Genomic DNA, 23,917 nt, shown 5'->3' with positions numbered 1-23,917 from the left:
GGCGCTCTCCTCCTGGGACGAGATGCGCACCCGCTTCATCGCCAACTTCCAGGGTACTCGCGACCGGCCACCCGCCGTGAGCGACATGCGCCGTATCAAGCAGCAACCAGGGGAAACCATGCAGAAGTACATCCAGCGCTTCAACAACGCGTGCCTCAAGATCCCCAAGATAACGGAGGAGGCCATCATCTCAGCCTTCTCCGACCGCGTGCGCGACATCAAGATGGAGGAGCTGGCGATGCATGAAGACCTGTGCACCTCCTTGGAGCTGTTCAACTTGGCGACCAAGTGTGCCAGGGCTGAGGAAGGACGCCTCTCCCTCCTCGAGCTGCCTGCCGCAGACCTAGAAGAGAAGAAGCCCAAGGCCAAGGACGTGAAGTGCAAGGGGGCTGTCGTGCTCGCGGCAGAGCCAGACACCATGCGGGGCAGAGATCAGCCCGAATCCTCCAAGGGCAGTCGGTACTGCGTGTACCACGACCTCCGCACCCACAACACCAATGAATGCCAAGAGCTCCAGGCCGTGCGTGAAGGAAGGGTCGGCCGACATCCCGACCGCAGCGACCGGGGCTATGGCCGAGGAGGAGGAAGGAACACAGGACGTTGGGAAGACCGCGGCCCACGCCAAGGGTGGCGCGACCAATCTCGGGAGGATCGCTGGCAGGACCCGCCTCGCGAGGGAGGCTGGAGGGATCAGCCTCGCGAGCATCGCCCGCAAGTGAACGCACGCCTCCCTCCGCTGCCGCTGCAGCCAAGAAGAAACGAGGACCGTCATCAGGACGAGGGGGGTGGGGGATTCCAGGAACCACGTGCGATTGCCTGCATCCTGGGCGGAGCTCAAGCCCCAGCCTCTCAGCGCATATTCAAGCAGTTCGCCCGCGAAGTGAATGCAGTCCTCCCCAAGCTCGAGGCCAGGAGCCCTCTCAGGTGGTCGGCATGCGCCATCACGTTCAGCTCAGCGGATCAGCTCAAGTGCGTGGCCACAGCCGGAGTCCTCCCGATGCTTTGTTCCCCATTCATCAGCAACGTGCTAGTCACCAGGACCCTCATCGATGGCGGGGCAGGGCTCAACATCCTGTCCGTGGAAACGTTCAACAATCTCCAAGTGCCCTACAATCAGCTTCAGCCAACCAAGCCTTTCTTCAGAGTCACCGACGGCTCCACGGTCCCGATTGGGCAGGTCCGCCTCCCTGTCACCTTTGGGGCCCACGACAACTACAGCACCAAGCTCATTGACTTCGATGTCGCCCACATTCGCCTACCGAACAACGCCATCCTCGGGTACCCAGCGTTGGCCAAGTTCATGGCCGTAACCCACCATGGCTACAACGTCCCCAAGATGCCAGGAAGTGGCGGGGTCATCACGGTGCCCTGTGAAGAGAGAGACGCAGTGTGCTCCCTGGAGCGATCCTTTCAGGCCGCATCACTGGAAGACCCGGATCGCGGAAGCAGGAGGCTTCCCGAGGCCGCCCCCAAGAAGAAGAAGACATCATCCGGCCCGGCCCCTCAGGAGGTAGGCCCCTCAGGGCCCGCGCCTGCTCAGGAGGAACCTCCTTCCATTACATAGGGAAGCGCGCCCGGCGCCCTCCTCAGGCAGGGCTCGGGGGCTCTCCCTGGAGGGTCTCCGACCTCGCCAAGGTCACAAGGAAGGCGCTTGGGCACCACGTGGAGGCGTGTTTCGAAGCACGTTTCCCTCAAGAAGGAGCAAGGCAAGGAGGGCCAAACCCTCATGAGTTCGTCAGCAAGGCCATTCAGGAGCTACAGGAGTCAAGAGTCATGAGAGGCAGCCGCCGCTTACCCGCTGTGGCCCCCCATCCAGGCGAGGATGGTGGGCTGCGTGTCTGCATCGACATACCACGGCTTAACCGAGCCGCGTCTCAGGAGCGCCTCTGGCCCTCGCAAGTGGGATGTTACGAGGGTCCGCCACACAACTACGTTTGCATGACTTATGGCTTGCCGAACGCGGCTGCCGCATACCAGCGCCTCATGAGGGCCATCCTGGAGGCTCAAGAGGTCAGGCGTTCCGCAGCCCTGTTGGAGATGGAGATGGTCCGCGAGGGGCCACCAGCGCCTCCGGAGCCTCCCGAGGCCCCTGGGCCTGGGGGCTCATGAGGATCGGCTCCCGCTGCCCACCGAGTCTGCTACACCAACACCCCTTCGTCCCAAACATCATCAGGTGACATCTTTCAAGTTTCATTTCCAGCTGGGAGCGCCCTCAGGGCCGCATTATTCCCAGGCCGCGTGGGTCCGTCCCTGTGGCGTGTATCCCTTTTATTTCATGTTCTTAGCTTACTTTATTGGGGGCTCCCCTCAGGCTGCATCATCCCCAAGTTGCTCGGGTCTGACCCAGCGGTGTCTACCCTTCTTGCGTTTATCTTAGGGCCATGCTTTCGACCCATCATGCTTGTTATTTGGTGCCTGTCTGTGGCATCTCTTCTTCTTGGATGTCGGAAGCTAGCGCATTAAAGGGGGGGGGTACCTGAGCATCGTGACTCAGGGCTCCTACCGGCTCTCCAGCCCTCACCCTCTGGTCTTGTCCATGGCATCGCGACCTGGCATACCAGCGACGGCTGAGACCAGCGCGAGGGTTGGGACCCGAGGACGTAGAGTTTTGACATCTAACCCAGCTTGTGCGTTAAAGGGGGGTACCTGAGCATCGTGACTCAGGGCTCCTACCGGATCTCCAGCCCTGACCCTCTGGTCTTGTCCATGGCATCGCGACCTGGCATACCAGCGATGGCTGATACCAGCTGGAGGGCCGAGACCCGAGGACGTAGAGTTTCGACATATAACCCAGCTTGCGCGTTAAAGGGGGTACCTGAGCATCGCGACTCAGGGCACCTACCGGCTCTCCAGCCCTCACCCTCTGGTCTTGTCCACGGCATCGCGACCTGGCATACCGGCGACGGCTGAGACCAGCTCGAGGACCAGGACCCGAGGATGTAGAGCACAGGCATCTAGACAAATTTGCAGGAACACACTCCAAGATATGGCCCAGAGCCAGGCGCAACCCGCCTGGAGGTAGGGCCCCGTGAGTCCCGAGCTGGCTCACGGGTGCCCAGATACACTTCGTCAAGCCCTACCGTGCCAGCCACGTGTCAGGGCAGGGCTGTACACGCCCCGGGGGCACCTCCCGGAGGGGAGCCCCCTCCCACGCACCAGTGGAAGCACCATGCTCTGCGCTGGCTGACGACACTGCCGAGGAGCGGCTATGCCCGTACACATACGGAAGCTCTATGCTCTGCGCTGGTGATAAACAACTAAGGGTGGCCCCCGGGCCGCATCAACCTCAGGGAGCCCAGAGCTTAGTGTCTAGCCTCATCACAATGCCTCCCCTCGGGAGTGCCGTGCGAGGGGGCTAGGCACGGGGGCTGCTCCTGGGTCACGCCCAAACGCACGCCACCCAGTCAGGCCCCCCGGTCCTGGTTCATCGCATGTCCCTCCCCGAGCGGAACCAAGGTACGAAGGCTATTTGAGCGTCAAGGGGGACTCCTGAGCATCGCGACTCAGGAGCCTAACTGGTCACGTAGCCCCTCACTCCTTAGTTCCGAAAGGCTAACGGCGGTTGAGGTATGCGCGGGGCCGGGCTCTGCAGACGTAGAACGGTAGATCCACCCGCATCTCACCTCCCTAAGGAGTCACCCCCACATCTGACCTCCCTACTTGCTGTTCGAGCGCCAAGGGGGACTCCTAAGCATCGCGACTCAGGAGCCTAACTTGTCACGTAGCCCCTCACCCCTTGGTCCCGTCCTGGTTTCCGGTCGGGGCTAACGGCGGCTGAGGTATGCGCGTGGCCGGGCTCTGCCGGCAAAGAACATAAGCAGGTAGGAAGGAATAGCGCAAATTTCAGGGAATTCAAAAGCAAATATTACAGTCCAAACTGTTATCACAGCACCAAATGCAGGTTTTAACGCCTCCCCGAGGCATGGTACATGTGCAGGAATTAAAAGCAGGACGGGAGCCACGACGGAGTCACTTGCCGGCGGTGGAGCTGCGCAGAGCGAGTTCGCCTTGTGGAGCTACAGGGCTGGCAGCGCTCCGCTTCAGCTTGGTGCTGAAGGCCCGGAACTTCCTCAGCAGAGCCTCCGCATGACCCTTCACGGCCTCAGCAGCGGCAGTGGCAAGCTCACCGCTCGCTGGCTCCACCAGGCTGTCGAGGTCGACATTGGGGTCGCGAAGATAGATGTGGGTGAAGACCCGCATCCGTGCTGCAGAAGACAAGACGCATGCCTCGGCCTCAGCCGTAGGGCCAAGGCCAAGGGTGACATCTTCAAGAGCACGAACCAGGAAGGGAAGCAGCTTGGCGGGGCGATCCTCCTCGCCGGCGAGTGGGCTCTCCAGGCCGCTCTCATAAAGCGTCTTCAATGAAGTGCGAGCCTTCTCCTCCATCTCTGCAAAGGCCACGCGATACTCGGCAAGAACCCGTGCCTTGCCGTCCAGCTCAACCTTCCTCGCCTCCAGCTCTTGCTCCAGCGCGCCTAGGCGGTCACGGCGCTTCTTGAGCTTGGCGTCCCGGTCCTTGACGGCCGCCTCGCGAGCCTTCATGCCTTCCTCCTGCTCTTGGCGAAGGTGGGCCTCCTCAGCGAGCTGGTTCTGCAGGCCCTTCAGCTCGCTCTCTAGTGCCTCACAGCGACCTCGGACATTAGCCACCTCCCCCAAGGTGGCGTCGCGTGCAGCCTTCGCCCCAACGACGGCCTGCTTCTCCTCGTCGCAAGCCGACGAGGCCTGGACCAGCGCCGCCCGAATCAAAGCATCAGAGCGAATCCAGCCGGAAGCTAGCTCCAAGCGCCCGGCCACTAGACGAGGGTCGGCGCCCAGAAGATCCTGCCGCAGACGGTCCAGTTCGGCAACAGCGTGATCCAGAACAGTAGTCGGGGAAGCAGCAGTCAGTGGAGTAGGAGGAGAAGACGGCAGCGTGATCACGGTATCCTGAGGTGAAGCCTGCTGCGCCACGACGGCTGTGGTGGCGGCATTAGGCAAGGGCACCTCGGGAGTCGCTTGGGCCATGGGGGTTGAGATCGCCCCAGCCGGCTCAGCCAGGCCTCGCGAGGACGCCCGGGCAGGAGAGGCCCGTGCGTCACGGTCACCTTCTTTCACGGGCAGAGGCGCTGCCATGGATGGAACCTCAGGAGCTCCCTTCGACTTCTTTACCGCGGGCGCCATCCTAGCAGGGAGATACGAACGTCAAGCCTCAGCAACAGAACAAGAAACAAGACAGGAATCAAGCACTTACAGGTCGTCGCTCGCAGGCTCGAGCAGCCTCCGGCCGTACTTGAAGCCCGAGAGCCGGATGCAAGGATCAGCCTCAAGGAGCTCGGGAGCAGGAGGTGCGCCTGCGGATCGCCTCGGGGCTGGGGCAGACCCGTGGGGGATCAGCCCGGTCCGGTGCTTCTTAGGGATTGGGGGCCGGCTCCCTCCGCCCTGCTCGCCATCATCCTCGTCGTGATCACTCAGAGAGAGGTGGAGAGCATGGGACCTGCGCCGGAGGGGGGAGCCCTTGAGTCAGCCCCCTTTTCCCGCTCCCCTTCTTCCTTCTCTTCGCTAGAGTCACCAGAGGGCACGCCCACTGGGTCCTCGGGAGCCTCCGCGGGCATGGGCCCGTCCCCATTGAAGACGGGCATGGACTCCACTACCTGCTCCCAGTCCTCGCGGTGGAACAGGGGCGTAGGAGTGCCCTCCAACCTCGCCACGTCGCCCCCAACCAAAGACTGGAGAACCGCAGCCAGACCCTCATCGGCCAAGACCGCGGGGCTCGGGTGGGGCCTCCACATCGGAAGTGAGTACTGACGAAGCGGAGCTAGCTGGTGCTCCAGGAATTCCCTCAGGAGCGATGCACCAGTCAGCTTCGCCGCCGCCATGCTGGCCGGCCTCAGATCCGCGTCCATCTTCTCCAACACCGGCTTCACGCGGGGGTCCGCAATCTCCACTCGGGACCAGTCGTCGGAGCTCGCGGGGTGCCCCGTGGGCAGGATCAGCCGAGGGTGGATGCACCCTGCATCCACCAAGACCCACATGCTCCTGAAGCCCTCAATCCTTTTCCCAGGGTTCAAAATGGCGATGGAGCTGCCGTACGCGACGAAGCTCGTACACACAGAGACGGAACCACGAGAGGTCCAGAGGGAGAAGTAGTGGCGCAGCAAGGCCACTGAGGGCTTCACCCCTACGTGAGCCTCGCAATAGTAGGCGAAGATTGCCAGAAGAAGGATAGAGTTGGGGTGGAGATGTAGAGCTTGAAGATTATAATGGCGGAGGACAAAGAAGAAGAACTCAGAAAAGGGAGGCACCAAACCGGCGATAATGGCGCTCACGAAGAGCGGATAGAAGGTGCTCCCTTGGCCCTCAGGGAGGGCAGGGCCGGCCTTGAACACCTTCGCCCCGTCGATGCCCTACGCCGCCGCCATCTGGCGCACCCGGGCAAGGCTCGCCTCCGACACGTTCGGCGAGTCCAAGGCGGACGAATACCAAGCTCCGGCCGGGGCCTAGAGAGGCGCCATGTCTGGCTAGGGCGCGCGGACGGAGTAGATATGAAGATTTCGAAGGCAGGAAGGAGAGGCGCAAGAAAGGGGATCTGAGCAGCAACTGGAGAAAGCAAAGGGGGCAAAGGACAGATGCCACTCCATTATCAGCTCGCGCAGTTGCTGAGGCGCCCACGTCCAATCAACCGCCATGCAGCGCCCAAGGCCGCAGGCTATTAGGGCCCGCGACGCTTCGCACTTGCCCTTTCGCCTCTCTGCTCGGCCAAGTCCGGGCGCGCTGTGGGCCCGGGGGCTACTGTCGGTGTTCTGGGAACGGGGGTCCCTAGACTTGCCTACCTGCGGCCTGCGGCGTGGCTCAAAGGGGCCCAGCGCGGCCCATCTTCATCAACACAAGCTCAAGACCCTCGCGAGGGGCCAAGCCTCGTGGGGCAGACGACAAGGAGCTTCCTCAGGCACGGCCTCATCAGGCTTGGTCACGAGGAGGCGGAGAGTTCAAGGCGGGGTACCTCGCGAGGTGCCCATGATGCAAGCCATGACGACCAAGGGCGCCAGTCGGGCGCCAGCCCGCGCAGTGTCCTCCTTTCCTCTTTGGTGCAAAGGGAGCAAGCGCAGGAGGGAGCATCAAGCAAAGGCATCCATTTCGGTGCAACAAGACCAAGACCAGCCCAACGGCAGGGAGGAAGTCATTGTGGAGCCCAAGCAGGCGTCACCACCAGAGCCTTTGACAGGCGAGGACCAACTTTAGTCAGGATAAGTGTACCTGTTGTTCCCATTCAAAATGGCCAATTGTTGGCGCCCTTCCCGCTCAATATTTGGGAAGAGGCCCAGGACCTTTGCCTATAAATAGGACTAGCCACCCCCAGGGTAGAGGGGGGATCAAGTATCCGGCATATATCTAGAATCGAGAGAGAGAAAGAGAGAGAGAGACTGAACTCCTCCTAGCAGTTCGTCGCACAAGCCAAGAACAGACCCTCGCGAGGCTGTTCTTCCTTGTATTGTTCATCATCCGCCCAAGAGGCAATCCACCACACCACAGACTGGAGTAGGGTTTTACACCACAATGGTGGCCTGAACCAGTATAAACCCCGTGTCTCTTGTGTTGTTTCTTTTGTAGTTTAGATCCAAGCGATTCGGCAAGGAGCAGGTAGGTAGAGGGCGAAATCTCCACGCGCACCCCAGTGTTCAAACCTCAAGGGTCTGCCGGAACCCGAAATCCGACATCTCCTCTTGGCATATCACTGACATATGGGACAGGAGTGTGAGCAAACCGATCTCAATTGACGGCAAAGAGCCAACCCGTCGTTCCTTGAGAGAGACGAGGAGCGAGAACACACAGACGGGCTCGCACGGAGGCCAAGATATATTCGAGCATGGTTGGTTGATCGATATCATTCATTACATGTTGGCTGCTGTTTTCTGCCCTTCTTCAGAATGAACGTGTACTTTATCAGAGTACAGACGCTCCACCATGCGGTCTAGTAGTAGTACTACTCGTACTATTGCGCTTGGCTCTTCGCCTCTTCGTGAAGTCGAACAATGATGGTACTCCGCATGTTGGGTACTATAGTGTATGCCTCTGACAATCTGACACCAAACGGACTAATGCATGTCCACCGAGGGTAGGTTGCATTAGTCAAAACGCGTAAGCAAGCTTCACCTTCTCCTGCAAGCTTCTCCATGTTCTGCGAGTTGACGGGACACACCAAAAAGCAATGCTAGTCCATACTCCCTCCTTTCCGGTTAATATGGCTTAATCTTTTTTGCGGGTAAATGAGAGAGATTTATTCATATATAAGCATTCTTAGGATGATCAACCAAGACACTGGTCACTAGGAAGTGAGGTACCCCGATAAAAAAAGTAGGAAGCGAGGTGTTTCATCAAGCCAGCTCTCGGCCACATTCAAAGTGCAGCAAGCACGGTTCGCACGAAGATGCGCCGCAAGGTTTGCTGACCAGTTTACATGCTGAATAACAAAAAAAGAGGAAATATTACCGAGCGCTACTATTTGTAATAGGATATGAGCCAGAATTAAGCGAGAATTGTGGTCAGTGTTCCATGCAATCAACTTCCATTATCACATGCGAGAAGCCTCGAAGAGATCCAAATGTGTTGAAGATTGCTTTATCACATTTTAAAATTATAATAAGAGTGCAGACGCTCCTCCATCCAGTTCCTAGTACTAGTATAGTACATACCTTTATAGACTATAGTAGTAGTACTAGTACTACTAGTAAACATTGCGCTTGGCTGTTCGCCTATTCGGGAAGTCGAACAATAATAGCACTAGTAGTATAGTGTATGCTTCTGGCAATCTGACATCGAATTAACTGTTGCACGTCCACCGCTTGAGCGAGGGAGAGCTTGCATCAGTCAAAAGTTTCTCCTTGTCCTGTGAGCCACCGCGCGCAAGCTTCTCCCGTCCTGCAACCTTCTCCTCGTTCGGCAAGTTGACGGAACACAGCAAAGTAATGCTAGTCCATACTGCCTCCTCTCCGGTTAATATGGATTAATTTCAAACGAGATAAATACACTGTCTGTCACTGTATATTTGTAAAAATACGGTCAGTGGACTTCATAATACGCTGATTGCGCTCAATACATATATTTTCCAGTGTTTATACGGTCACTAGCTCACCCTAACTGAGTATGTGTGTGCATGCATGTGTAGGTTGAGCACTTGAGCGTGACCGTGTGTGTTCCGTTGTGTGCTCGGACATGCATGCATTAGGGCGTCACACGCGTTTTTGCATCCATGTGTACGTGTGACTGTTGCATACATGTAGGGGGAGTACGTGTAGGGGCCACTAAGGAGCAGTCAAATCACATAGTAAGTTAGTCAGAAGAAGCAACCATCATTTCACTCTTGAATGACACGTACACAATATAAAATGGTTGATATGGAGAGAAAAAGAAAACCACTATATATACACTAGCAGGAGCCTAAGCTACAAGCCTGCTTGCTTAGGTTGCTCTCTTCACAAGCATAGAACGATGGGCCTGATCCCGCAGCTAGGGGAAGGGAACAATGTTCTGCATAGACGCGGTCGACATCAGCGAGGGAGAAAACCCGCAGTTGGTGCGTCCCAATCGGGGGTCACCGCGGTATGGGCCGATGCCGCGTCCCAACCGCCCTTCTAGCTACAGCCCGACATCCCAGGTAGTCCATCTTCCTTTTGGAGCCGGCTTGCTCCACTGCCGTAGCTCCATCTCCATGTCGATCTTACTCTACTTCTACCGGCTTCTACTTGTGATGAGTTTATGTCTCATGAACTAGTGCCAGTACTATTATTCTAATCACACTTCTTCAATATCTTTGCCATCAGGGATGCTCAGGTTGATTTTAGTGGAACTGCACAAAAGCATCGTATGATCCGAGGGTGCCAGCCGTCTTTCCTTCGACAGGTTCTACCTGGCCACGAAATTAAATCATGTTTAGGGTTTAGGGTTTAAGTCATAGTGACCCCATCAGTAGTTTTTCTTTCGTACATGCTCTCACAACCTTATTCTTTAGTTGTGAAGTAAATATTGGCTATGATCTCTGAATCATTGAGATGCATCAGCATGCATGTTAGTTTTCCTTTGTATTCGATGGAATGTTGTAACGGGGAATCCTTGGAATAGGAATGAAAATGGAGTGGAAAGTTTCCGTTTTTCCGGAGAAAAAATGGAAACGGAGAGAAACCAACGTTTCGTTTCGTTGGATCGCGCAATCGAGCAAAACCAATGTTTAAATCACGTCTGTCGTGTTCGTTTCTCACCCTCCACGGCTCGACCCCACATGGTCGCTCGGCATGCCACTCACCTCAAACCGAGTATACGATAGCTTTCTCGCCTGCTTGTCGATGGATCGCGCCATGGTGTACTAGCACTAATGGAAGAGATTGACGGGTTGGGGGAGGATAGCTAGCTGTAGCATGGACTCCCAAGAACATTTTACATGCATGTTGTAGCCGGCTATTGCGACATTTGAACGCAGAGCAGCCACGTGCACCCAGAAGCGGCACAGGCGACACTCTCTCGATGGGCGCGCCGCTTCATTGCCGGCGCCAGTCAGAGGTCGCGTCAGCTCTGGCCGGGCATGAATGCGGCACTGACCGTTTCGGGCGGGAAGCACGCGTGGGTGATGAAGAGGGTTCGGGTAGGACAGGACCGGCCGTGGCAGCGGTCGGATGTCCGCAAACAAGAGATGTTGTACGTTAATATTGGTGCATATATAACTAACAACGTAAATAATGTGCCAGTTGGACAAATATGATTAGAGATGGAGTTGGAAATGGAATTTTATGTAAACATGGATATGCATGTCTATGTCTATGTGTGTGTGTGCGACGACTCTCGCGACCTGGAAGCGGGGGCGTGTTTTTGATCGAGTTTTCTTTCTTGGTACGTTAAAAAATCAGTTTGTCTAATTCACATCTAGATGTTATTTAAGGATATCACATCTAAGTTCCCACTAGTATATAATGTAGCAACAAGAAACAAAAAAACTAGGAAAAAAATAGACCAGAAACAGAGTGGACATCAACTTAGATGTGACATAAGTATGTCACATCTAGATGTGTCCTAGACAGACCCTTAAAAAATTGTCCGCCAGTTTTCGTTTTTTTTTCGGGAACGCGCGTATTCTATTTAAAACCACTCCTAAGGAGAGATTTTTTTACTCCATTATAGCCTCTTGTTTGATAGAGTTTCTCGCATCTCCCTCTCTCACCCACTCCATATCAAAACAAGATGACAGTGTCCACTCTATCTCTCTCCTCATTGGTGGTCACAGATCCGGCCGAATCCCGTCCACTGCAGGAGGTGAGGAGGTGGAGCGTTAACATTGTCGCCGTCGGCGACGGAGGAAGCTGAGGCGCACCATCCTCTCGGAGCCGGCGCTGGCGCGGATGAAGATTCTCCGCGCGCTTGTTCGCTGCCGTCGTGTGGGCAGATCCCGCCCACCCGCCTAAACGAATTCTCGCCCACCTGAGGTATAACTTCTTGTACTGGTCCAGCTCCCCAGGTCGCTGCGTGCGGGTTTTCTTCTATGCGACTACTCCCCAGCTCCCCATGCATAGTATCTAGGGTTCGTCGGCTGGTCCAACATCACCTACTAGTACTATTATAGAGGAAATGTCACTCGAAAAGTTGTCCTGATTTATGCCTCGGTGGAGGTATACATGTTGTTTCGAGAAAAAGTACATGGTGGTTGTGCGGTCATTGTCCATATGGTGGTAGTACTATCACTGGTTAAATGAAGAAATGCTTTTTTTCTCGGGTATCCTGGTTTAGTTCCCATCAAGATAATTATGATGCTTCTGTTTGTTGGTGTACTTTTCATTAATTCTTATTGACAATTGAGATGTCGTTGCTAACCCTTTTTTATATTTTTAGAAACAGCAATGTGTGTCTCCATACCCGGGCATGTCTTCCTCAATTTTAGTGGAACTGCACAAAATTGGATGGCCATTGTTGTTCTGCCTCACTGTCCTCTGCCACGTGGTTCTTCCTTCCTCGAGCTTGATTACTGAAAAGAAACAGACCACAGTGAGGATTTGTCGAACTTCATAGGTCCCTCACCCGAACTTGATGCCCATTGTTGCGCCACATGGTTGCATCGGCTGGTTAAGCTGATCGATTTTCAATGAAAATAACCTGTCCCATCAGTGCTCTTTGGTTGTTATGCACAAAGATGATATCCTTCGTCAGTTCACCTTGGTTGCGTTGGAGACGCAGTCATGTTTCACGTTGGTGCAATTTTATCACACAACTGGCTATGAACCAAATGTTTCCTCGAAGAAGGATCGACGTTGGTACTAAGAGCATAAGTTTTTATTGATTTCTAAGCCTTCTCACAACTTTGTCTCCAACTCCCTTGTAATTTTATTTGTCCAGCTACTAACTTTGATTTAAAAAATGGTGTGGACAAAAGACCCAGATGGACGTAGTACCCCTCCATTTTTATTTACTCCGCATATTAGATTTGACTGAAGTAAAACTTCGTAATACTCTCAACCCGTTCCGATAATTGAAATTAAAATTCTTTATTTGTACACACTCTCACACGTCTCTGATAATTTGGCGCATGTGTGGTTGTTCACTTAAGGGAGGGTAGTGTACCACATGTGAAGGACAGGAAGTGCGACCAGGACGCGTGGGCGTGGATCGTTAGTTCATCGGAAGTAGTAGTAGTTTTCTTCACTGTACATTAGATAAAGAGTTTCATTTCGTACTTACACAATTTAAAACGATTGTTGTGGAGAGAATAAGAAAACCACTCCACTATATATTAGTCGTATACACGAGAGTACTATATGGACACAACTTCATTGACTTAGTGCACCTGCCTTTGGGTTTATGATAGGTGGGCCCAAAATGTGGCTGGCTCACCTGTCATACAGCCAAAAGTAGGTGCAGTGAAGGCACCGGAGCTCAGTCCGTACTACAATAGTATATATATAAGCTGGAGTATCAGCCCTTTTCACTAGGGTTTGCACTCTCCACACTCTCGCCGCACTACATATATGTATACACGCTGGAGGCTCAGCGTTCATTTGCTTGGGTTTGCTATATTCACAGTCTCTCACCCTCTCTTCACCAGATCTAAACAAGAATGCATTGTCCTCTTATCTCTCTCTCCCCCCTCACAGCTGGTGAAGGAGGCGTCCGTATCCCGTCGCATCGGGAAGGGGAGGAGTTGCAACGTTCACTCTATCACCTTCGGCGAGGGAGGCAATCCACTGCCGGGTGCGCTGTTCTCTTTCACCCAGCGCCTATGCGGGAGGGCCAACGACCCCTTGTTCCTTGCCGTTGTACGTACTATGGGCAGATCCGGCCTCCCGCCGCACGCCTTGCCACATCCTGACGACCCTGAGGTATAAGTTTCTTTGAAACCATCGTTGCTCTAGCTGCATGTTGATCTTTTTCGATATGTAGTCGAATCTAGGTCTTGGTTCAAAGAGGAAAGAAGGGTGCAGTGGGCTGGAGCAATAATCTAGGACGTGGTTCAATGAGGAAAGGAGGGGCGGAAAGTAGTATAGACTGGCTATCCAGCCGCTTTGTTGGTTGAAAAGGGAAAAATGGGGTAACCCAGTACACACATCTGTAAGGAACCGATCTCTTTGGTGAAAAGGGAACGAAACTGGGGGGTCAGGTAGTTTGTGCAGGACTAGATTTGCTGCCCTCACATAGGAAAAAGGTTCAAAGAGAACAAATATGGGCCCAACACATATATGTTGCTTGGCTACATACTCTGCATCACCCATTTATACGTGTGGACGCACATGGTGCTGGCATGTCCCATACAGCTATTTTGCTGTTATTAATCTAAGAATGCCGCCGAAAAATTGAAGCAATCCCACTGTTAAAATTAAATTACATTTTTTAACGAATGTTGTTTCAAGAGAATGTCTCTGTTAGTATGAATCAATGCAACCGTTTTAGAAATGCCACTATCCTACTTTGTTTTTGTAAGTGCATCTAGTGCCACCCCTAGTTGGTTTTGGAGTATTGACGACAAAGTTGCTTGAGAGACTAATGCGTTTGTGAGAATTGCAGGATAACGCAGGTAGTGTCCCTCATTGATTCGGTTTACCTACCAGAGATGACCCCTAAAAATGTATGAAGACATTGAAGACAATGGTGGTAAGAGAAGATATTCATATTGAAGACTATGACATAAGAAGACATTGCGTGAAGACTTTGGAGCGCGAAGACTGTGTGGTTTCGTTGTTTCCTTTTCTTCTTTGTTGAGTCATAGGAACCACCGTACTGTTAAGTGGGGTCCAAGTGAACTAAGTCAGAGTGACTGAAGTGATGCTCAACTCAAATCCTATGTCTTCGAGCGAAGACAATGAGAGCAAATCTTATCCAGAGCTGGATGAGTCAGCTTTGCTTGTAGCCCAAGTAAAGTTGCCGCGTGTGTATGAAATCTGACCGTTGGAACACGTGTCAGTTCCTTAGTGACCTAGGGTCATTTTGGACAAATCAGGTCGGGTTGCCTAGTGGCTATAAATAGCCCACCCCCTACACCATAAATTGGTGGCTGCTCAGAGTTTGTGCACAGCTTTTGTCATTTGAGAGGAACCCACCTCGAAGCATTTGAGAGAGAGAAATCCTTGCGAGGACAAAGCCCAAACACCCAGAGCCAAAGAGTGTTAGGCATCACTGAAGTCTTTCTGTCTGTGTGACCTGAAGACTTATTACACTTGAGGACTGTGAATCCTCCAGCCGGTTAGGCGTCGCGTTCTGAGCATCCAAGAGTCATTGTGGATTGCCGGTGAACGAAGTCTGTGAAGGTTTGGAAGTCTCCCTTGAAGACTTACCAGAGTGATTGGGCGAGGACTGGGTGTCCTTAGCTCAAGGGGAATAAGGTGAAGACACGGTCTTCTGAGTTAAAGCTCAGCCTCCCTAACCAGACGTACAGTTGTCACAGCAACTGGAACTGGTCCAACAAATCCTGTGTCTTCAACAAGCAATTGGTTCTATCCTTTCCAACCTTACTTAAGTTTGTCTTTGTGAAGTCATTGCCTATCTGTTTATCTGCTTGACTTCATTGCTTGACTACTATTGTTGATTGGCTTCACACTATCTTCCATCTTGATCCTTACTACCTAACTGCTATTTGTCCTGTACTTTCACATCATTACATACTTGACTATGGCTTGTTTAGGGTAGTTTATCTTCCGCTGCATATCAATTAGGTTGTTTCTGTTGTTTGTCTTTGAAACTTCCAAGTTTTGAAGACTTTCATAAAAATCGCCTATTCACCCCCCCGTCTAGTCGATACTAGCACTTTCAGTTTTCCATCTAAGATAAGTTAGATGCTTCTTTCTATCACCGTTTGTTTCATCCTCCTTTATTAGTAAGTAATTGTTTCCCTTTTTGCCTCTATTAAAACAGGGGTATCGATTCAACTTGTTGCTATTGCGACATTTTGCTTCGGTACTCAAAACACTTATGTTTTAAGAGTGTTTTGTGCAGTTCAACTTGAATGGCACACCGGTGACTTTGCTTAATTTTGGTGGAACTACACAAAAGGAGATCGAGATTTGTTTCCGGTCTTCGTGGCGAGTTGTTTCAAATCTTGGTCTCATCCACATTATGTGTAGTGTTCTTTGAGATGTTGTGCTACTTGTTTTGGTACTGTTTTAAATAAATGTGGAATTGAAGCTATTGTATTTCTGTCTTTTCCCACTAAGTAGTGAACAAAAATGGGACCACCCAGACATGATGCTTGTTGCTTTGTTACAACAAATTCAACATCACACCCCTTATAAGCCAGTAATTGATGCCACTCTTAGAATTAACTAATGAATCTTATTTCAAAACTGCAACACTTGTTAGGGATTGGCGGGATTACCATTTTTGTGGCCGCATGTTTCATCCTCCTTTATTAGCCAGTAATTGATTCCTTTTTTCCTCTGTTTAAACAGGGATATCTATTCAACTTGTTGCTATTGCGACATTTTGTTTCGCTACGCGAAACACTTTGCTTGATTTGAATGCAACTGCACAAAACGAGATTGGATTTCCTATTCGTGTTGGCAGATTCGTATTTTATCAATGTGGCCTCATGAAAGGTCAGTACAGGCCTTCATCCACATGATTGTGCAATGTGCTTTGAGATGTTGTGCTATTTGTATTGGTACTGTTTTAAATAAATGTTGAATTGAAGTTACTATATTGGTGTCTTTTCCCATTAAGTAGTAAACGAAAATGGGACCAACCCAGACATGATGCTTGTTGCTTTGCTACAACAAACTCTGCATCACCCCCTTTATAGGTAGATGGAAGCACATACTGTTGTTGCGCCCACTCTCCCATGGAACTGTTTATGCTTTTCGTTAATCAAATGTTGTCGTGGAATTAACATGTCAGATGCCCTAGCGGAAGGACTTAGTCGTGGAGCCATCACAACGAAATTAGCTTAAATGGGTTAAACCGAGACAAAGGACACGAGGAGTTTATACTGGTTCGGCCCCTTGCGGTGAAGGTAAAAGCCTACTCCAGTTGTTGTGGGATTGATTGATCTCGATGAGCAGGGAGCGAATCCGCTTTACCTATCTCTTGAGCTGTTGTTTCCTGTCCTTGAACCGCCGCCGGGTCAGCCCTTTATATACGCAGGTTGACGTTCAGATGGTTTACAGAATCCCGAGTCCGGCTCATACAAGCATCCGCCTCAGTCTCTTCCTTTCCCTAACTTACAATACAAGTTATACATCTATGGCGGTTTACTACTATGGGCCCTAATCTGCCATTGGGCTCTGGGCCTCTAAGCCTCCATAGTTAAAGCGCCATAGCCTTCATCTTCATGGGCTTCAATATAGATGAGCGTGAACCAACCCCTCCTGGGCGGTTTACACTCAGTAGTTATATCCCCAACATTAGGCCCCAGATTGATTTGAACCTGTTCATGTCAATCTTCAACTTAGAAAAACTCTGATCTGAAACATCTTCATGTTAACCTTAGACCGCCATAACATCATCTTCTGAAATCACCGTAAACCGCCATGACGTCTTCTGCATAAAAAAAACTCATAAAGATTCCCTTTTATTAACTGATCTCCGAAGATCTAGGCAACACCTGTGCCCCATTTTCCGCTTTGGGCTCCTCGATTCCCGTGCTAGCCTACTTATCCATTCGTCTTATAAATAGGCCCAGGGGTCTTTCCCTTTTCCCCTTCCGTGCTTCTTCTTCCTCATCGCGACTCTCGAACCCTGAAGCTCCGCCGCCGCACTCGACCTTCAAGCTCGGAATCACCCTTGGCTGCTGCATCAACCTGAACGTACCAGAGATCCACGGCACCTCTCCGCCACTCCTGTGAATCTGGTAAGCCTCCTTCTCTTAACCCTAGATCTGCATTAGGGTTTCGGTGTTCATCCGTGTTCATCAGTTTTCGTCCGCGTTCATTGCTTCAACCTTATTGTCTCATCGAATCTAGATAAGCTTGATATCTTTCCTTTGAGGCCGAAGCTGTAGTTTATTTCGCCTCACCATTGTATCCTTTTGACAAGGAACTGATCCCATCTGGATCCTTTCTGTTCTGTTGTCACCATTTTAGGGCTTTAATATTTTTCCTTTTCCTTAACTATGCTAGATCCATAATGATAATCCTTAGCTTGCGAGACCTGTTTGTGTAGCACTTAGCAATTTTCAAATCTGTTTTTGTCCATACAACTGTAGGCAGTTTAACCTGTAGAAAATGACAATCCTCCAGGTACCATTAGCCCTCACATAAACCGCCGTATTTTGTTGAACATCCATATCCGGTTTAATGTGCACACACTTTGATTAAATTCCCCGGTTTGACACTGGTTTATGCATGTCAATTTTGAAACGTGAACCGGCGTTTGAACTTCCTTTACAGTTTGTCATCAAAAATGGCCAGACAATTCTCTTCTTGCAATTGGGTTCCCTCCCGGATCGCAGAAGAGCAATTTCTTGATATGTTACAACTGGCGCTTTGGCAAAGAAGGAGGTCATTCATTGGAGAGTCCCGCATACTGAAAATCCTCCTGAGCCTCAAGATGGAGAGGTAGTTGTGTTTATGTAGCATCTGGACCGAGGTTTAGCCCTCCTGGATCAAAAAATTTCTGTTATGTACTTGCCAATTTCCAACTCCACCCTCAAGACATTGGTCCGAACTCTGTGTCCAACATCTGCAATTTCCAAGTGTTCTGTGAAGTTTATCTGCAAGAAGAACTGACTGTTGAACTCTTAAGAGATTTCTTCCACTTGAACCGCCATACCGAATTTTCTGACGGCCCCAATACTGAACTTGGCGGAGTGTCGATTCAAAAAAGGAAAGAAGTCTATTTTCCTAATGCCAAACATCACAACCACCCCAAGGATTGGAATCAAACATGGTTCTATTGTCGGAACACCGCTCCTGCTGATGAAAACCCTCTGCTGGGTACCGTGCTTACCGACTCAGCAATGGACATCCACTGCCTCAGTGGCTTACTACCAGAGAACGACAAACATATGCACCACAGCTTGCTAAGCTCCGGTCTCTTCTAGCAAACTATTTAACCGGCATTGACCTTGTACATTGCTGGGTTTCATGGGGTATCCTACCCTTTAGTCGCCGCACTAGATTAATGCATGAATATACTGGGGATATCAAAGACCCTCAACAATACAGATGAATGATGATGAAAACACTGTGTCTGTCAAAAAGATTCTAGATGAACCGATAGCTGAGTGCAGCAAGACTAGGCTGCGTCCCTTTTATGCCTCCAACAAACCGCCAGCTGTAAGAATTTATCTTTCTGCTTTTTGATCCGTCTCCCCTTTAAAAAATTTCTGATAGCATTTTGTTTATTCTTACAGGACAAAGATCCATTCTGGAAGAGGAAAACTCAAGACAAACCGGCAAAAATACAAGACAAACCGGTGAGACCTCCTCGTGCCAAGAGCAAGGCTACAAAGAGGCCAACAAAGAAGAAAACCGCAGAGTCCTCTGATCCGCCCGATGATGTTGATGACTCGGAACCAGAGGTAGAACTTGACTCCCTTGGTTCATTTTTCATACCTCTTATTGACAACGGCCATTATCAGGATGATGCGGAAGCCAGCCGTGCTGATCACATAGAGGTAATCTCCCTTTCCTCCAATTCTGATCTTGTGCCAGTACGAAAACTCCGTCGCGCAGTCCGGAAAGTGAAACGTTCACATCCTCTCACTCATTTGGATCCACAATTTTCTTTGAAGACACAGCATCCTGAAGCTCGTCGCACAACCCGGCACAGTGGCTAACAAGTCACCTCCTCCGGTTTACCGGACACACCGATTCGGAAGTGCCGTGCAGAGGTCTCTTGTAATTCTATCAAGTGTTATCCCTTGGCGGGTTACTTCCGATACCCTCTTAATCCGTATGACTTAAATTATCAGGTAACTTCCAATTCATCCTCTGGAGATTCATCAACCACACAGATACCTACACTCAAGACCGTCCCTGGGTAAGTATAATGATTTTAGCTTTTGCTTTTTTGCACCGGTTTACCATATTAACCTCTGTTTGTTACCTGAAGCGCCAAAGCCCGGCTCAGCAAAAAGGCAAAACTGAATGCTCCCACTAAGGAGTTTGAACGGACCTCAGAATATGCTGGTGGAGATACTGATATTGCTATGGATGATCCTGTGCCACAAGGTCAGGACACTTATGTTGATCCGCCAGAAGTTAACCCGGCTAGTCATCATGTCGATCCACCAAGCCCAGCTGCCAATCCTCCAAATCCAGCTGCTGATCCACCGAGCCCAGCCAATGCCTCGGATAAACCGGCGAGCCCAAATAAAGCAACCGATGATGTTGTGATTACCGGGTTTGGCCACACTTCTCCTGGCAACCCTATCGCTTTGTCAAAGCACAGTGCCAAAGTGGAATCTGCTGCTGTGGAGAAAGGCAAATGGAAGACTGACCTGTCAAATTGTGCTCATCTCAACGCTCAAGAACTTCACTCTGGATATCTAAACCGTCTATATACAAGTCGTGATTATGAGGCTGGTTTAGTCAACTTGATGAAAGAGCGCTATGAGGTAACTTCCATTCAAACACTTTATAAATTTTCCTTTGTGCTTTATATCAACTCCATTGTAGCCCCCAAGGGTCGGTTTATCTCTTCAGGATGAACCGAGACTTTGGATAAAAAAGACTTCAACTGTGTAGCCCCCAAGGGCCGGTTTAGCTCTTCAAGATGAACCGGGACTTTCTGTTGCAAAACTTGTCCTTGTTGAATTCCTTCACCTCTGATCTTTCTGATCAATTATGCATTAGCCCCCAAGTGCCAAGATTAATACTTGTATTGAGCCGTGGGACTTCAAATAATAGTCAAAAAAGAAACAAACCGCATTAGCCCCCAAGTGCCAAGTGTATAACTTGTTATGTGCTTGGGACTTTGAGAAAATATTAACAAATGATTTGTCTGTTGCAGGCTAATTTGAGCAATAAGGATTCCCAAATCGTCGATCTTTAGGAAAATATGAAGTCCCAGCAGGCAGAAAACTCCAAAGCCAGAGATGAACTGAAGGGCACTTTAACTGCCATGTAGCAATTAAAGGATGGCTTCAAGAGCGAGCGGGCTGACTGGGAAACCGAGAAGGCTGCTCTATTAAAGCGGGCTGAAGACGCCGAAGCAGCTCTTAAACCGGTGGCGGAAGAGGTAACCGTTTTAAAACATCAGATCAATGATATGACTTCTGCGATATTTTGGAAGTACTCTGTGTAAGAGCTTTTCTTAAACATCTTTGATACTGCCGGTTTAACAGTAAATTTCTAAACCGTTTCAGGTAGTCGTGTTGCTCATCTGGGCTCGGACATGCGGATGAAGCTAAAAGCAGCCTATACTTTGATAGAGCAATTGTATACTGGTGCTCAGTGAGTCATCTGCATAGGTTCATACAATAAACCAGCGCCAACTTTGATCAAGGATACCTTGACCAAACTATTGATGACACCTGCCCAGATAGAGGAGGTAAAGCTATCTGCTGCAAGGGCGGGCGCTTTATCAGCACTGACGCGGGCCAAGGGGTTGATAGCTGATCTTGATCCGGAAGATATCAGACAGGGCTATCCTAGCCAACAAGAAGATGGGCCAGAATTTGATAGTGAAGCCCTCAAGGCCTTGACCAAGGAGATGCGCCCACTTGTAAGCAAATTAGCTGAAGAAGTTGACTTGTCTGTCCATCGGTCCAGCTATGACGCGGACATCAAACGGGTTGATGCAGCTGTGAAAGAAGTACAGAATCTTATCCCGCCAATCCGTAAGCACACCTATGCCCATGACGTTGAACCGTCCAATCTTATAAGCGACGAAGCTGTATTCCGAGCCTTAACCAGATTGATTGGGCCACTATTGACTTCCAGCCACTGGGTGGGGAGGAGGAGGTTGAACCGACGCGAGACGATCCATCAACTTCATGTCAACTTGGCGACGAATCATAATCTGGCAGCCGGCTTTATTTCCGCATAGTGGGTTCTGGGCAACAAACAATTATTTTTTTGGGCATCAAAGCGCCTTGTAATAGGCTAGCTGAAATACTTTGATCTTCTGCCATTGTGCACTGCTACCTGATATTTTAATCCGACATGATTGTTGCTTTGCTTGCTTTATGCGCCTTAGTACTTTTTGTAAAATCCTGCCTTCTGCATTTGACAAACTAAAACATGCCCTAGCGGTTTACCGCCGGACAGGTTATGATACCCCATACAGAACCAAAGTTTTTATAACCAAGGTTGTAAAGTAATGAAATATGAAATATATCATACCTGTGATATTGAATCACATTGTTGGTTTACCAACTTGTGTAATAAGGGTGAGAACCCAAATCTTCAGTGTTTGAAAATTTCCACCATGCTGTGTTGGTGCATAATAAGCCATGTCGGGTTATGCCAAACAACGGATGATCATCCTGGCGACTTATAGTCAATGCCAGACCGGATTAGGAAACGCCGGTTCATAATTGATTATGTGCTAACAGCTGATAACTGAAAGCCACGCCGGGTTAAGAAACACCGGGTTGATGTAATGACTTATAGTCGGGCCGGGTTAATAGACGCCGGTTTAACTCAAAACCTTATCAAAAGAGATAAAACTTTGCAAAAACAAAATGAAATAAAAACTTGTAGTCAAGGCTTTTCAAGGGCTGCCAGGCCCAAATTCGAGGCTTTTCATGGGCTGCCAAGCCGCTGAGTTAAACCATTTGACAAAGCCTTTTAAGATGGGCCTCCAATTAACCAATCGTCGTTTTAACTTTGATTAGTTCAGGGTCTGTATAAGATTGACTTGTCAAACGTTCGGGGGGTCATACCAGGATTACCTGGACAGGAGTGGCTTACTTGACGAAGGCAGGTTAACCTGGGGTTTTAGGTGAATACACCAGGCTTCCAAGCCATGGCTTGATAGCCAATTACAAGGGTCCTTTCAAACTCTTTGTTGCTTTGCACAAAGAGCCCCAAGTAACTTTGTGAGCTGTGCTCAATGGGTGCCTATGTTTGAGTTGTGCTTTAGCAACAATACTCTCTTTGGCCCCTTGGGTGTGAAGCTCCCAAGCTTTGTTGTGGCATGATAGCCGGTTCAATGGACAAATAGGACGCCGCTTTATAAGCAGAAGCCCCCTTGTAACCAAGAAATATTGGAAGAACGGCAAAGGTCCTGCTTTTAGCAAGGATGCCGGTTTATTATATTGATCATAATATATACATTGTCAAAATATGTACATAATGGGAGCCTATGGCTCAGGTGTAGTAAGGTCGTAGATGAGCGATATTCCACGGCCGACGGGTCTCCTCCTCCGATTTGCTTGAGTCTTTGTGCTCTCAAACGTCGATGAGGTAGTATGATCCGTTGTGCAGATTCTTGCTGACCACAAAGGGCCCTTCCCAATGTGGGGATAACTTGTGCATATCGGTCTGATCCTGGATGAGCCGGAGCACTAAGTCGCCTTCTTGAAAGGTTCTTGTTTTAACCCGGCGGCTTTGATAACGTCTCATGTCTTGTTGATAAACCGCCGAATGAGCCAACACCATGTCCCGTTTTTCATCTAATAGGTCCAGTGCTTCTTGACGTGCTTGCTCGTTGTCCGCTTCAACATAATTGGCAACCCGGGCGAGTCATGACGAATATCACTTGGGAGTACTGCCTCTGCCCCGTAAACCATGAAGAAAGGCGTATAACATGTAGATCGATTTGGGGTGGAGTTTATGCTCCATAACACAGATGGTAATTCCTCCACCCAACAACCCGGTGTCCTCCTCAAAGGAACCATAAGCCAAGTTTTGATACCCTTAAAAATTTCCTGATTAGCTCTCTCAGCTTGACCATTAGACTGGGGGTGAGCCACAGACAATACATCAAGCCAGATGTACTGTCGTTGACAAAAATCCTCCATCTCGCCTTTGGAGAGGTTCGTGCCATTATCTGTGATGATGCTGTGTGGAAAACCAAAGCGAAAGATCACCTTCTTGATGAATTGAACCGCTGTCGCTGCGTCACACTTGCTTACTGGCTCCGCTTAAACCCATTTAGTGAACTCGTCAACCGCCACCAACAGGTGGGTCTTCTTATCTTTGGATCGCTTGAAGGGCCCTACCATATCAAGCCCCCAAGTAGCAAATGACCAAGTGATGGGAATCATTCGTAGGTCCTGAGCCGGAACATGAGCTCGTCGTGAGAATTTCTGACAACCGTCGCACTGCCTCACCAAGTCCTCAGCATCAGCATGAGCCGTCAACAAATAAAATCCATGATGAAAATCTTTAGCAACCAAGGATTTTGAACCGGTGTGATGACCACAGTCTCCTTCGTGGATCTCACATAGAATCTCACGGCCTTCTTCAGGAGAAACATAGCGCTGGAACACACCAAAGACGGTGCAATGGTGTAACTCTCTATTGTGAATAACCATGGACTTGGATCGCCGGACGATCTGCCTGGCCAAAACTGCATCTTCTGGCAACTC

This window comes from Triticum dicoccoides, chromosome 6B (genome assembly GCF_002162155.2).
Source record: "Triticum dicoccoides isolate Atlit2015 ecotype Zavitan chromosome 6B, WEW_v2.0, whole genome shotgun sequence".
NCBI lineage: Eukaryota > Viridiplantae > Streptophyta > Magnoliopsida > Poales > Poaceae > Triticum > Triticum dicoccoides.
This window is presented reverse-complemented; position numbering follows the sequence as displayed.